Source organism: Solanum dulcamara, chromosome 9 (assembly GCF_947179165.1).
Source record: "Solanum dulcamara chromosome 9, daSolDulc1.2, whole genome shotgun sequence".
Classification (NCBI taxonomy): domain Eukaryota; kingdom Viridiplantae; phylum Streptophyta; class Magnoliopsida; order Solanales; family Solanaceae; genus Solanum; species Solanum dulcamara.
Window position 1 is genome coordinate 4,559,646 of NC_077245.1, and position 10,463 is coordinate 4,570,108.

A 10,463-nucleotide genomic window follows, 5' to 3' on the forward strand; every position below is an offset into this window, starting at 1 on the left:
AAAAACTTGCATGAAAACAAAATAGGAAATGAGTATTAGGAGTTAATTCATGTCCAATTGTTCATCCTATAATATCTTTTCAACTTTTTGATTTAATAACATTAGTGTTAATAACACGTAATTGATAAAATTATTGTTGTATGATTCGAATAATACATATTCAATTCGTAGAAATAGTTTCTCGTAGAATGCAAAGAAAGACAACGCACATTAATTTTTTATGATCTGTCTCTTTCTTGAATTTTATGCATAGTGAAAGTTTTACTTCATCGAATTACTTTTTCTTGATATAATATTTAAGTTCTATGTTAAATATTAATTCTCATTGATCGTATGAATTGAAATTTCTTTTTACACTATTGTGCTACATTTTTCAAAACAAAGAAAGAGATTGGTGGTGTGGAAAAATAATGAAAGCTTTGGGGAAATAGTGGATTTTGTTCACATCTGGAGGAAGGAACATATTGTCGGCCACTGGCCATATTTTCTTTGGGGTTAGATTTGTAAGTAGTTTTATTGGTTTGACCTCGTTACAAGAGCTAGTCTATTTTTAGTTTTTTTTCTTCTGAATTTAGAGGTCTATGAGAAGGACACTAGTTAAATCAATTTTTAAAAAAGGGAAAGCATTATTGAATTTTGGTAACATCTATTAGGGGTTCGTTGAGATATTGTGATATTGATTTAATGTTGAAATTTGTTTTGGATATATAATTTGAATTTTTAATTTTTTTTTTATAATTAAGAAAATCATCACAAGTTGTGAAACTTTTTAAAATTTCTCCTACTTATATTTCTTAGAATATTCTGAGTCATCACATATATTTGCATTTCTTTTATAAATAAATATTTGAGATTATAATTTTTTAATATATATAATTTTATAAAGATCAACTAGTAAAACAATAATAGTTACTAGTTACTCTCCATGCTGAAAATAATTTCAATATAATCATTTATATGGTACAAGCAATGTCTCCACACCGAAAATAAGTCCTTTTTTATGGCAATAATTTATGCGTCAAGTTTTACATTCTAAAAAAAGATTAGAATTCCAAATGATCATGCATTTTGAAGAATTTGAAATATGACTTCATGATTCTAAATCACATATATAAATATTGATTTAAAATCATAATTTTATATCACATATCTAAATGCCTACTAAGCGGAAATAGCGCGATAAAGAGCAAAGCAAAACATTCAGAATAAAATAATGTAAGCGAAAGAGGAGGAAAAATAATTAGTGACTGCCCGCACAAAATCATTAGTAGAAATTCAAGAGTTCAAAAGTAAACTATAATCCTATGGTCTCTCTGCAAAGAGTTGTTAACAGAAACAAAAAATCAAGTGATTTGGAGCTACTAATGATTATTTATGATCTAATCATTAACTTACTAGTCAATAACCTTATGTTTAAGTTGTAAAAATGAAGGCATGGTATGCATGTATGGAAAATTAATTTTGAAAAAAAAAGGATTAAAGCTAAGTTTACTTTGCACTTTGTGGTTGAAGAAAAGACATCCACAAGAAGCCTTGCATGTGCTTTTCTTTACCCACTTCAAAATAAAGAATCATGACTTGGCTTTTTCTCTCTTTTAATTAAGTATAACTTACTTTTAATTAAGTATAACTTACGTAAATCACACGATGTAAATGGCTAATTACTATTGTTTTTTATTCTTTTTTAATTTACAATATGATAATCTGGATATATTAATTCAGTAATTCGAATACATTAATTAGGATTTTATGTATTAATAAGTAACATTTAAAGCATGATACATTGAACATAGAAATAATTTATGAATCAGAATTAATGTATCCGGATTACTGAATTAATGTATCCGAATTATTGAATTAATGTATCCGAATGGAAAGAAGGAATTTTTATAATTTTTTGAAATTGATGGAAATAATAGAAAATATGATAAATAAAGAAGTGTAATTAGGTAAAAAAAAAATAATGAATAATTTTCCTTTCATAATACTTTAAAAACTAAACACAAAGCTCTAGCAATTTATTCCTAAAATGATAAATTTATTCCTCGATTTAGTCAATCTTTCTCATTGAAGTACCGTGAATGTCGGGACACTATTTTTATATAAATTATTAGACAGTTCATGTATACTTTTATTGACCTAGTCGTAACACAACAATGAACAAGCAGACGGGTGTTTTCTTTTTGTATATGTAATAATATGTAATTGTACGAGTAAGGTATGAGAGATTACATGTAGAAGTTATTTTCTAACTAATCATAACTAACTTCTAACAAATTTTCAACAAACTTAGTTAGCTTAACTAACTATGATAGCTTGCCTAACTATCTTCTCTAGTTAAAAATCCCCATCAAGCTCATAATTTAAATAAATCCATGACACCCAAGCCACTTAGAAGCAGTTGATGTTGTGCTTTGCTAAGACTCTTTGTGAGTAGATCAGCTAGCTGATCTTTAGTATGAGTGAACTTAGTTTTTAGAATTTCTTGACAGATCCTTTCTCTTACAAAGTGACAATCTATGTCTATGTGTTTAGTTCTCTCATGAAAGCTAGGAGTTGCAGCAATTTGTATTGCTGACTTGCTATCACAGACCATTGTGGTGTACCTGTAGGCTTAGCTCCCCCTAGACCAGACTCAGCTACTAACTTCAATGCATATTTCCTTTGAGACAAATGTATACCTTGAATAGATATAGTAACCTCAATTCCTAGAAAGAATTTAAGTTCTCCTAGGTCCTTCATTTTGAATTATTTCTACAGGTCCTTTCCTATGCAGTCTATAAGTGTTTGATTACTGTCAGTGATTAAGAGATCATATACATAAACCAGTACAATAATTATGTCAACTTCAACTTGTCTAGTAACCAATGAATAATCATAGTGGCTCTGAATGAATCTCAACTGTACCAACACTTTTGTTAACTTCAGATTCCATTGTCTAGGAGCATGTTTAAGACCATAGAGTGACTTGTGGAGTTTGCAGACTTTACCATGCTCCCCCTGTCTTGAAAAACTAGCAAGAATAGACATGTATACCTCTTTCAAAAGATCACCATTAAGGAAGGCATTGTGAACATCCATTTGGTGAATGCACCAGCCCTTAGAAGCAGCAAAAGCAACAATGGATCTAACAGTAACCATCTTAGAAACAGGACTAAATGTCTCATTGTAGTCCAGCCCTTCTTGTTGGTTGTATCCTTTGGCCACTAGCCTTGCTTTAAATCTTTCTACTTCTCTTGGAGCCATGTACTTCACCTTATATACCCACTTGCAGCCAATAGGCTTCTTGCCAGGAGGAAAGTGCACCACACTCCAAGTATTATTATCCTGTAAAGCAGCAATTTCTAGCTCCATAGACTTAACCCACTACGAATCAATGATGCTTTAGTATATGAAGTAGGTTCAGTTATGACTGAGTATGCAACTAGAACATGAACTTATGATGGGGACAAATGAGCATAGGAGATATGATCAGAAATAGAAACTTCCTAGGAGGAAGAGAAAGAACATCTGTCTGAGGAGCGATAGCAGAAAGGCCTGAGGAGGGAGCATAAGGTTCTGGAAAAGAGATAGAAGGACAAGAGATAGTAGGCAATGAGGAGAAGGTCGCACAAGAGAAGGTTCATCTACTGGTGTAGAAAGGGTAAGAACAGGAAAAATAGGATAAAAAGAGATTTGCAAGTCTTTGAACGGAAAAACATCCTCCTTGAACACTATATTTCTGTTGACAAACAGAGATTTTGAATACAAGTCATATAAGAGATAGCTCTTTTGTGAAAGAGAGTACCTCATCATGACTGCAGGAATGGCTCTAGGAGAAAATTTGTCTAGGACCTTTGGACATGCAGTATAGCATAGACATCCAAAGGTCTTTATATGAGAGAGAGAGAGGGGTGCTGAATATAACATTTCAAAAGGGGATTTATAATAAAGAATTTTGGAAGAAAGTCTATTAATAAGATAGACAACAGTGGTGACACATTCACCCTAGAATTTCAAGGGAATACTAGCCTGAAATCTGAGAGCTCTAGCCATATCTAAGATAGTTCTATATTTCCTTTCAGCAACACCATTTTGCTGAGGTGTATAGACACAAGTACTATGATGAAAGATACCAAGAGTATATAAAAGAGACTAAAAGTCATGACTAAGAAACTTACTCTCATTATCAGTCCTGAAGGTTTTAACAGTAGTAGAAAAAAGATTGTGAACTTGTGAAAAGAAGTTTTTCAGCACCACTATAGTATCAGATTTAGATGTTACAAGAAATAACCAAGTAAATCTAGAGAAGTCATCTACAATAGTAACAAAATACTTCATTCCAGTATGAGTTGGTACTCTGTAAGGACCCCATATATCACTATGAACAAGTTGAAACACAGATTTAAAAATATGACAGGTTATCGGAAAAGGCAACTTAGTCTGTTTAGCTAAGGGACAAACAGTACATGGTAAATGCACAGTAGTATGCACAATGTCAAGACCAGGAGAACTTTTTATTATATCTATAGAGGCATGTCCTAATCTTCTATGCCACAAGAAAATAGACTCAGACTGACTTGATGAATCAACAGAACTATTGGTTGAATGTGTTGAATGAGAGGAGATTGGAACTGAGTTGATGAGACCTTTCTTGAAGATGTAGATATCTTGATCTTCTGTACCAATCCCCCAGATCTGTCCATTAGAGAGATCCTGAAAAATACAAAAGTCAGGAAAAAAAATTGTCATGCAATGAAGTTCTTTGGTAATTTGTGACACAGACAACATGTTACAATTAAAATCCGGAACAAACAACACATTATTAATAGTATGACCACCAAGTATTGTAGTTCTCCCAGTATGTGAAACTGGTACTACATTACCAGTAGGCAGATGGACTTTTCGCCTCTCAGAACTAGGCACTAATTGAACTGTATCAAGCACATCAAGTCTAGATGTCATATGATCTGTGGCTCTAGTGTCAACTATCCAATCTTTAGTCACATATTTGAAGACTAAAGCAAATAAGGTACTATCTGTAAAGCTGTTTTAGTTGAGTGTTCTCTTACATTTTCACTTTTTTTGTCAATATTTGCATGATCTGATGATACTGATCTTATGTGAATAAGGTTTCTGGAGCTGGAGGATTCATACTGGCAGCAGCACTACCACATTGCCATAAACTAGCAGGTTGTGAAGCTTCAACTTGATTGGCATAGGAGCTGGTGGTTCCACATTTCTTCTTTGATCTCCAGCCAACAGGATAACCTTTGACTTTGAAGCATTGCTCCTTAGTGTGTCCTTTGTATCCACATACTTTACACACAACAAGAACCTTCTGTGGCTTGTATTGAGAGTCATAGTGTCCTCTATTTGGATGATTATCAACTCCTTGTTGATGTCCAAAATTACCATTCCCATAAGCATAAACTTTTTGACTAAACAAAGTCGTACTCTCAACAACTCTAGGAAGAGAAGCATCTGGACTTGTATGAATCAAGTTTCTCTGATTTTCATGATCTATGATGAGTGAGAATGCTTTGTTTAAGTTAGGAGTAGGAGTGTGTAGCAGAATTTGACCTCTAGCAGCTGAGTAGAATTCATTCAATCCCATTAGAAACTGAAATAGTCTTTGATACTCACAATGTTCTTTTGAATTTTCTAAACTCATCACAGGAACATCCTGGACAAGGCATGATGGAGTCGAATTCATTCCATAGACTCTTGAGTATAGTATAGTAATCTGTTACTGACATGGTTCCCTGGCTGAGACTGTGAATCTCTTTATGGAGGTGAAACACATGTGCACTATTAATTTTGTCAAATCTCTCCTTCAGATTACATCATACTTTGTGAGCATCACCAGCATACACTACACTGCTAAGCAAACCTGGCTTCACAACATTCATTATCCAGGACAAAATAATAGCATTGCACTTCTCCCAAATATAAAAAAACTCAGGTGCAAACATAGATTTAGGAAATCTATCATCAACAAAACCCAATTTACTCTTTTCGAATAATTCAATGGGCATGGATCTACTCCAGATTGCATAGTTTTCTGAGCCAGTAAGTTGTAGAGAAATTAAGGAGCTACCTGGGGTGTCATTAAGTTGAAGATACAACGGATGATTATGATCTATTATTGAAGCAATGAAATTGGCTGCTCCAGTAGTTGTATTTGCTGTGTTTGAGTTTAGATTGCCAGTTTCCAATGATCCTGCTTCGACTTTTGCTGTAACTTCCATTGTTTCTCAGCTTCGAAACTTGATCTTCTACTTAGATGCTTACTCGTAATTCAGCTACTACTTAGCTTCGAATTTCAACAATCTAGCATACTGAATTACAGTATATAGTAATGCTTCTAGTCTAAGAACCAACAAGGCTCTGATACCATGATACCTTGATTAATGGAGCTTTGTAAAGTAAAGAATGAGCAGAGAAAGATAAGAAAGAAGATAAGAGAAACTAATGAGAGAAAGTAGTTATTGAGTTAAATCATCTTAGCTCATCCAATATATATGAATAGCATGTGTATTTATAGATTACACGTAGAAGCTATTCTCTAACTAACCATAACTAACTTCTAACAAACTTAGTTAGCTTAACTAACTATGATAGCTTGCCTAACTACCTTCTCTAGTTAACAATATCAATATCAAATAGTAAAAAAAAATATGTGGTAACAAAAAACCATGCTACAAATATGAGACAAATAAAATATAACGTATTATCTGAATTCGTACTTTAAATCAAATTAATAAATGAATATGTATCTTTTAACATATTGATCATTTACGCATCAACCCATAGCAAACAATTATGAGTATTTCAAAGCAGGGAAAATGTTTTTTTTTTTTATAAATTACATAGGGGTAGGGAAAGGGAAAGTCCTCTTTATAATGTAATATGTTTTTTATTTGGTCTTTGATATTTTTATTGAAGCTCCATTAAATTTAAATTCACGCATATTTCTAAATGCGATATTTCCAAAAGAATTTTTTTGTACTGAAAGACTCGAACCCAAAATTTATAATTAGAAATGAAGGGATCTCAATCATTCCTCCACGACCCATGTTGGTGAATGAAAACATTTGGATAGTCACATTAAACATTAATTTTCTCAGTGTTTTATGATTTCTTGTTCCTATTCTGAGAAGGCATATAACTAATGCTAAGTCAGAATTTTCGCTAGAGCTTTCACATTAAATATTAATTGTCATGATTTTTATTATTTTGTTAAGAGTTCTTAGTTATTTCTTTTTTGATCTATTTTAATATGTTTTTTCTTACGCTGAACATCTATTGAAACACAATCTTTCAATTTCCCAAGACAGAAATAAAGTCAGCGTATATCTTACTTTTTTTAGATCTCACTCGTAAAATTATATTGAGTATGTTGTTATTGTTGGGAACAAAATTTGAATGAGTACAAATACACAAAAAAATCTAATAGAATTCAACATCTATCTATCTATATATATATATAAACCTTGAATATAAAGTAATTTTTTTTGCCAACGATATTTAAATGAACCCCTTATTCGTCTCTGGCTCCGCCCTGTATATGACTTGTTCTTACTATTGAATTGAGTGGACTACCTCATCTAACTTAAATTGTTAGATTTTTTTTTTTGATGATTTAATTTATTGTAGTTTTATTCCGCTCATAAAAAAAAACAGCCTAATTTTTTTGTTTGAACACAGGATATCTATCTACTTTTACCATATTAAATTGTATGGGGTTGAATTATTTAAAAGTTCAAATGGTTAAAAATGAAAAAAGAAAAGAAAGAGTTTTTTTATCTTATTTTATTTGCAATTCTCATGGCTTTATTGCAATGGAAGTACAGTACAGCTGCATGCCAAGATTTACCATAAGTAAAAAAGAGTTGCTCCATGTGAGTTGCATTTTCTCATCTAACTTTTGTACTGATATGTTCATATGTTGGTGGGGACAAATTAACATAATAAAATAAAAACTTAAAAAATAAATTTAAAAAAGGTGAAAAAGAAAAAGATGAAAACAGTAATCTAAAAGGTTAGGATCGGGATTTAGGAGGATTTAGGGGTGTAAAAAAGTGAGGATATTAGAAGATTAAAGGACAATTTGGGATGGCAATTAGATTCATCTAAGAAAAGAAATAAAAAAATAGGCACATACAAAAAGTGGGAAAAGGTGAAAAGAATGTGGGAAGGTAAGTTGGGGAACAATATCTTTTGATTTTGTATGAGATGTCTTTGTTGGTACTTTTGTTCACTGCTTTTGGCTGTCATAAGAGAATAGACTTTAATATATAGTATGTGTGTGTTTTCAAACCATAAAAGAAAAAGAAGAAAAGACAATGATAAAAAATGGATTGTTGGTTCCAGTTAACATCTTCTCTTTCTTTTATTATAACTAGGGATTTATGGCATTGATCATCTTTAGAGCCATATGTATGAGTATATTAGTTAGTTTGTCATCCCTTTTGACCTAGTGAACATTTTATTGTTGAGAAAACAGGTGCTATGAAATAATTATGGCACATTATTTCCTTTTTCAATTTAAACTTGAGTTTAATTAAGTTACATATTTATAGTCTATGTAAAGTATTTTTGATACACCATAGATTATTCAAAAAACATTTACAAGTAAATCTTTTTAAAATGTGAAATTTGTAATATTTAAAATAAGATAGTGTAACGCTCCTGACGGAGGGTAGATCAAAAAGTATTCTGAAGATAAGGTGCGCACGACAACTTAAGTAAATTCCAGCAGAATGAAAGAAGAAAGTAAAGAACTTTATAAGTAATCTCAAATTAGGTGAATCCCATCAAAATGAAAGAGAAAAGTGAAGAATTTTATAAGTCATCTCAAGTTCACATGATTCGTGCGCTATTAGTCAGACTCAATGATGTGTAATACGAATCCATGTGTTGCCCTAGACCAAATACAGATCGATAATACGTGGCATAGGCTTAGATTGTAATAGATAGTCAGGCTCTAGTATGGGGTGTTTGTATAATTAAGTTGTAGTACATATTAACAAATGATGTATGAGAATGAATGAATATTGATACTATATAGTCTAGCTTATTAGCTTTGACGTATGTTTAAAAGGAGAAAAAAGTAGTTAGCCGAAATGTAAATGGTACATATTATTAGTTATCAGTAGTTATTATTAATATTTGTAACAAGTGTTATAGTAATTAATACCGACGGCGACGAGAAAGTTTATGGTATTTAATTACTCTGCCGCAAGCTAGCATTTGTAGACATGCACATTAATTAACTTATAATTCTCACTCTTTAATTAAACTTTTTTTTCAATTTAGATCGTACAACACACCTATGTATTCATTTCAATATCTTAAGGTAAGAAAAGCTCATGACAATTCATAACATAATTGCTAGTGGCAAAAAATCTACGTGCGTACTCTCCTTTTTTGAGTTAATTGCATGGATGATCACTCAATTTTTATTTAGAATTATGAAGTAGCGATATGAGTTTAATATAATATATTTGTAACTAAATGATAGAAGAATTAATAATTCTTAAAATGTGTGAATATTATCTTAAGCAAGAAGATCAAAAGTTCACGTTTCAAGTAATTTAAAATTAAAATCAGAAGTCTTGGGTTCGAGTCTTAGATATGAAAAAAATCTTGTTGGAATCAACATCCCTTAAATGAGTCCTGCAGTGCTTGATCTGAATTGAGTCAAATCTTTAATGTGGACACCGAACACTGGGTGGCTGAGTGAGAAAACAAAAACTTTCTTAATCAAATATTATAAGAACTTTAATTATATATTTTTTTGCCAAATAGGCTAACAGCCGTTGACATTTTTCCAAAATTTTCTTCAAACTTCTTTAAGATAAATAGTCTTTTTTATGTCTATCCTAGCTCTTCTACGTTTTTTAAAGTCCATTTTTATGTTAGTAGATTCTTTCAATGGCACATGTCGGTCATCTTTTACATTACTTAGAAAAAGTGAGCTACTAATTTAGATACAAGATATTTCAATACTTAAGTGACCTACTAATTTAGATACAAGATATTTCAATGCTTATGCTTTGAAAGTCAGAGTTGAAATATATTATTTATAACAAAAATACGATTAATCTTAAATAGTAATTTAGTAAACAATGACGACAGCCTACAGAGGACAATTACTGAATTGTCAAATAATTATTTCCTCAAGATTAGTGAAGGATGATGCAGCAGTACAAGCCAATGCACATGTCAATTTTATTACAACTAGAATGTATTTGTAAGTATTTGACAATGAAATTTTTCTGATTTTTCCTTGACAGATGCATCTTTGGAATTTTATAAAATAACCAAAGGTCTTTTCTTTAGTCAAGTTCCTATCACTTGCACAATTATAATCAGAGATAAGATCGGTTGTAGTGGAATGGTTGAGATTTCTTCACTCTTAATTAGATATCTCAAGTTTAAATCTTGATAGTAGAATTATTATTTTTATTGGAAGCACT